This window comes from Triticum urartu, chromosome 4A, assembly GCF_056163025.1.
Source record: "Triticum urartu cultivar PI428250 chromosome 4A, HENAU_Tu73, whole genome shotgun sequence".
Classification (NCBI taxonomy): Eukaryota; Viridiplantae; Streptophyta; class Magnoliopsida; order Poales; family Poaceae; genus Triticum; species Triticum urartu.
The window spans coordinates 430,573,613-430,579,487 of record NC_141876.1 but is presented as its reverse complement, the minus strand read 5'-3'; positions in this window follow the sequence as shown (position 1 = coordinate 430,579,487).

Sequence of the window (5,875 nt, the reverse complement as noted above, 5' to 3'; positions counted from 1 at the left end):
GGGGAAAGTTGCATGTTTACTATGCTAGGGATGCGTGGCGGACGAACGGGCTGCGTATCCGGATTCGTCTCGTCGTTCCGAGCAACTTTCATGTACAAAGTTTTTCCATCCGAGTTATGGATTAATTTATATTATTTTTTTGAATTTATTTATATTTAGAAATTACACAGTAAAATAATTTTGCCTCCTAGTGCTATTCTAGCATAGTGTATGACAGTGGGGCCAGGGGGTTGGGTTCAACCAGTCAAAGGTTGACTAGTCAACATATGAACAGTGTACAGGGCCACATGTCGTCGACTGACAATTATTTTAAATTTTGTTTTTCTCTAAACCATTAGTGGGTCCACATTTCATTTACTATTGGATAAATTAGCTAGTATTACTAATTATAAACTAACTAAAAGGCTGGCCAGGGTGTGGCATAGCCGGCCACACACGGCTGTGGTGGCTACACACTACGCACTCACGTACACACACTATGCTAGGGAGTAACTCTATTCCTTTTAACACAAGATAGCATTTTGTGATTTTTGTAGGATTTAATCCATGCATTATGTGAAGCAGGTCCAACGGAACAAAATGAGGTTTGTTACGTCTGCTTTTCGTTTATATAATTTTTACCCATGTTAGGACTTGTCTTATCGCTGTTTAGTGGCAGTTTAGAAGGCTAGTCACTGTAGAAATACAAAAGCTAGCTACCCACTACAGTACTTGCAGTAGTATACAAAGGGTAGCAGCTGTGGCTAGAAGCAGACAAGCAGCAGCGGTAGCAGCGACGGATGAAGCCGCTCCGGCCATGGCCAAGCCGGCCACACGCACGGCGCGCGCACACACAGAGCACACACCTCACGTACACACACCGTACGCACACACGATGCACACACTCACACACCGCTCGGCCATGGCCGGCCGTAGCAGCGGCGGCAGCGTGAGGCGGCATCGACGAACATTAGCGGTTTGCAGGCAAGCGCAGCACCTAGCGACAGTAGCAACTAAGAAGCGCAAGCAGCTTAGCAGGAGCAGAGCATCAGCAATACGTAGAGCAGCAGCAGTTCGCTAGGAGGAGCAGCAGATACACGGGCGCGCGTGCACGCGCGAGGCGCGGCCAGAGGACGGCCAGCGCGCGGCCGGTCGAGTACAGCGACGCAGGCATGCGCGTGTGGTCAGTCGAGCGTGGGCAGCGGCGACGAACGTGACGGCGACAGTAGCCGGAGGCGACAGCAGTGCAAAGTAGCATCAGCAAGAAGCAGCAGCACGACACCACACGTACGCGTACGCGTACAGGAGAGCTCGGGTGTGCTCGGGAACGGCGGCTAAGGCAACAAATCGAGGGGGCAAGGAGGGGGAATGGACGCGGCTCACTGCGAGGGAGGTCGTGGACGAACTCGGAACCACGGGGAGGCATCGGTGGTGAAGATCGACGGTGATGGTGCCGTGGCCGTGGCGGGGAAGACGACTGGATGGCGAGGTTGTGGAGGGCTTCAGCTCGAACTGGAGGTTGTAGGCAATGTACATGCCGGCGATGAAGCTCCTGGTCATCTTCCCAAACGCCGGGGAGCATGGTGGCCATGAGTACGAGATCGACCATGGCGTCCGCGGTGCGTGTGTATGCCGTCCGCGAGAGAACGACGCAAGAAGGGGAATGAGATCTAGGGTTTCCTGGGAGGGGCGTCGGGGTCCTCTTATCCAGCACGCAGGGCCGACGGATGGGCGCCTCATGTCCACGGCGCAGCCATGGCAGTAGGGGATGGGCGCCACGCCTTGATCGATGAACAGGGGAAGGGGACCGGGTGTTTTTGGGTTGGGCCTGCATTGTTGCCAGCAGGCCCAAGTGTGCATAGTGTAGGCTTTCTAGTTTTGCTCCTTTCTATTTTTCTTTCTATTAATTTCTGTTTTCAATTAAGTTTCCTTTCATTTATTTATTTTTAGCTTTGTAAAATAAAAACCTAGCCCAAAAATTAGTATTACTATTTAGGCTACTGCCATAATTAATTTGGCACAATAATAAAACAGGTTTGTATTTGTTTATTATTTAAAGGCATTTAATAATTGCTTTAGTCACTTCTTTAGTCACAAAAGAGCATTTAAATACTTTTACAAAAATGTTGGGTCAGCACCATAATTGGATATGGAAGATTTGCCACACTTTGAACATTTTATTTTGCAGGTTTGAGAAATTTGAATCTTGGACTTTAATTTGAATTTGAAATTTGGACCGGATTCGAATCAACGCGAGTTTAACAACAGTAATTGCGATGACCTGGCGCCATTAACATAAGATTACTGTAGTTTAATTATCCGGGCGTCACAGATGTAGTCTTCCGAGCGAATCTCCTTGGATTCTTCGTCTTCTTCTACTGGTGTAGGGTCTCCCATGAATATTCCAATCTTCTTGATCTAGTCGTCATTCTTCTCCACTAATACTTCGATTTCCTCTATGTAATCTTCAGGTGTAGCCTTGAGTTCTTCTTCCAGCTCCGTGATTCTTGTCCTCGCCTTCTTCAGATCTATCATGTCTACGCATATTTGGTTCTCCTGACGTCGAATGTGCTGGTTTAACTCCTGGATAAAAGCTGCGATTGATCTATCCTTCTTGGTGCTGATCATCTCCCAATGCTCATCTCGGCGCCCACAAATCTGGTAGATAGTATCCTTGAGATCATCGCGGTAAACTTCTCCAATACGTCCCATGGCAATGTGGGCTGCCATGCTCTTTCCTAGACTCCAGGTTGGTGCATCAAAGGAAAACTCTATGGGCTCGGTGACTGGCATGAACGTCCTTCCTGAAATTTGAACTTGAATCATCCAGCGCTCCTCTTCAGATAAAGTGGCGTTGTAGGTTCTGGTGAAGCTTGGTACTCCGATGTTCAGATATCTAGTGACTTCCTTCAAGTGGCGTCCAAAGGGTGTATCTTCATCCGGTTGTGTAAACGTGTTCCTTGTATCCGCCATCCCAAAAGAGTAGAAAAGATGAGGAGTCAGTAATGAGAACAGTGAGTAGTGATCTAGGGCTTTAGCTTAGTGGTCGTGTCCTACAGTCAGCGTGTGCTCTGATACCATCTTGTAGCGACCAGACCTCAAACGGTCTGATCTCTGTGCTTCAGTGTCACCCCTGGATTAGTAATGCTGACACGCACAGTACTTGAAGGATTTATAATAGAGTAGCAATCACACACTTATTACATCGAATGTCTCAAAAGAGAATTTATTACAATAAATATGGCTTAAGGTCATCTAATAACGATAACAGCGGAAGGCTTGGAAAATAAGTGAGTCCATCAACTCCAACGGCATCACTGAGTATAGAACCAGACCTAAAGGCACCTTACTCGTCGTCTGAAAAGTCTGCAACATGAACGTTGCAGCCCGAAAACGGGTCAGCACATGGAATAAAGCTATACTACCTGCATATTTGGCTGGTGGAAAGCTCTATGGTTATAGTTTTGTGTAAAGCCAATTTTTCCCTACTGTAAAGGAATAAATTTTATTTAACTAACATGGTAGTTGTTAAACATTGAGAGTGTAGACACCCTCTCAATCCCAATTAAGCATCAACATTAAAACCCAACAATATTAATTAAAGTAACATGATGAGATTCACATGATAATCCAAGTACTAGATACTCAAGTTGTCCATAACCGGGGACACAGCTAACCATGATTACTTTATACACTCTGCAGAGGTTTGCGCACTTTTCCCCACAAGACTTGATCTCCTCCGTTGGGATTCTCGCACTACATGATGTTTGAGAAACAGATGACCTAGACATAGTCTTCCAGAAGCGCTAGCACCTTACGAACGGGTAGACCGTACCAACCTACATCCCCTACATCTGCTAGTCTACCACTGTAAGAGTTCGCACGACTTAGTCAACTATGCTAGAGCCCATAATAGCTTGTGGCTGCACACGGAAGTTTCTAGCATGAATAATCTCATGATCCCTTTGAGCCTGGGTAGCGGTCCATAGAGAAAAACAGGCAATCACTGGAATACCCAGGTGCCTCAATCCACCCAGATGTGTATTTAAGTTGCCACCTTAAATAAACCATTAATTTATCAATCTCACATCTGTCATGGATACACTCACCCAATCCACGTCTACTAGCATAGCATGGCGAATATAAGCAAAGCTAGAAATAACTCCCAAAGGTTTGATAATAAAATAGGAAATAGGTACTATCTCATCTACTTTCCAAAACCCACAATTTAATTAGATCCTAATCATGCAATGTTTGTGGATTGATCTAATGCAATAAAACTGGGTAATAAAGAGGTATGATCAAAGTGTTACTTGCCTTGCTGATGATCCGCGTAACCTAGCGATTCAAAGTAGCAAGCGGCGCACTCTGGGTACTCTATCGCAAACAAACAAGCATACAATAAGTACTCATCTAATGCATGGGTAAAACTCAAATAAGAGATCTAACCAGAAAGTTCAACTTAAGAACTCCAGTTTGCAAAAAGAATCAAATCGAACGAAGCAACGAGAGTCAACGGTGAAAGAAACAAACCTCGTTTACTATTCTGGATTTAGGTCAAATTTTACAGAAGCAAAAACCCGTTTGAGTTGGTCAAACGGAAAGAGGGTTTCGAGACGAAACTCCAGGCGCTTGAATCGCGTGATTCCGATAAACGAGCGAAAAGTTATACTAGAACGAAAATCGCGATCAGAAATAATCACGGAAAATCTGAGAAAAGGAAAAACGACGAATAGAATAACGAACGTTCGTTATCTGAAACTAAACGATGAACGCGTCTGTTAAAACGAACGAACGAGCGAACGCTTGCTAAATAACTAAATTGAAAAATAAACCGATGTAAAAAAATGATCTAAAAAAACTGAACGAAAACCAACAGAAAACCGAACGGTATTCTAGGGGAAAACCAGCGGCGGCGGGCTCAACCTCGGCGGCGGCGGCTCCGGCGTGCGGTGGCGCGGGGCGGCGTGGGGCGCCGGCGGCGCGGTGGCAGGGCAGCGTGCGGTGGCGCGGGGCGGCTTGGGGCTTAACGGGCTCGGGGCGACGCCTTATAAAGGCCGGCCCGAAGAGTCCTGGCCGAAACCGGCCCTAAGTCGGTTACGCGTTTTTTTAAATAATTACGCGCAGAAAAACAAATAAAAGAAATACTAAACGAACTCCAAAAATCCCGAAATAAATTTTCCCCAACTTCTAAAATCAAGCCGAATAGGATGAACATTTATTTGAGGCCTAAATGCAATTTTTGAAAAACGTGCATTTTTCCTAAATTCAAATAAAATAGCAATAAATCCAAAATAAAATCTTATTTGATTTTTTATTAAATCCTCAATATTTTTTTATTTTGGGAAAGTCATTTTATTCCCTCTCTCATATTTTTATAATAGAAATTATTGAAGATAAAATAATTAAAATCAAATGATCCTACTTTCAAAATTTGAGAAAACTCAAATATGAAAATAACGAATTCCCAACTCTCTCCGAGGGTCCTTGAGTTGCGCAGGATTTCTAGGATCAAACCAAAAGCAAATAAAATATGCTATGTAGTGATGATCTAATGTATAACATTCCAAATTGAAAATTTGGGATGTTACAAGAACCGACTTTGAAATATGCATATGGGGATTTTCCGGAATTGTTGTTTTTTGTTTCCAACCTCATTTAAATTGCCTAAATGTGTTGTTTACCTATGCTTCACCTCTTGCCATGTTAATTAACATTTAATATTATTGTCTAGAACTAAATAACTGGATGTGGTGTTATGTCAATACGAAACTCGTTGCATATTGAGCTCCACTTAATTTGTAGTATTGTTTGTTGCACTTTACCATGCCATGCCTATTTAAACCGGACATGCATCATACTTGTTTGTGCATCATGTCATGCTTATGCTTGTGTG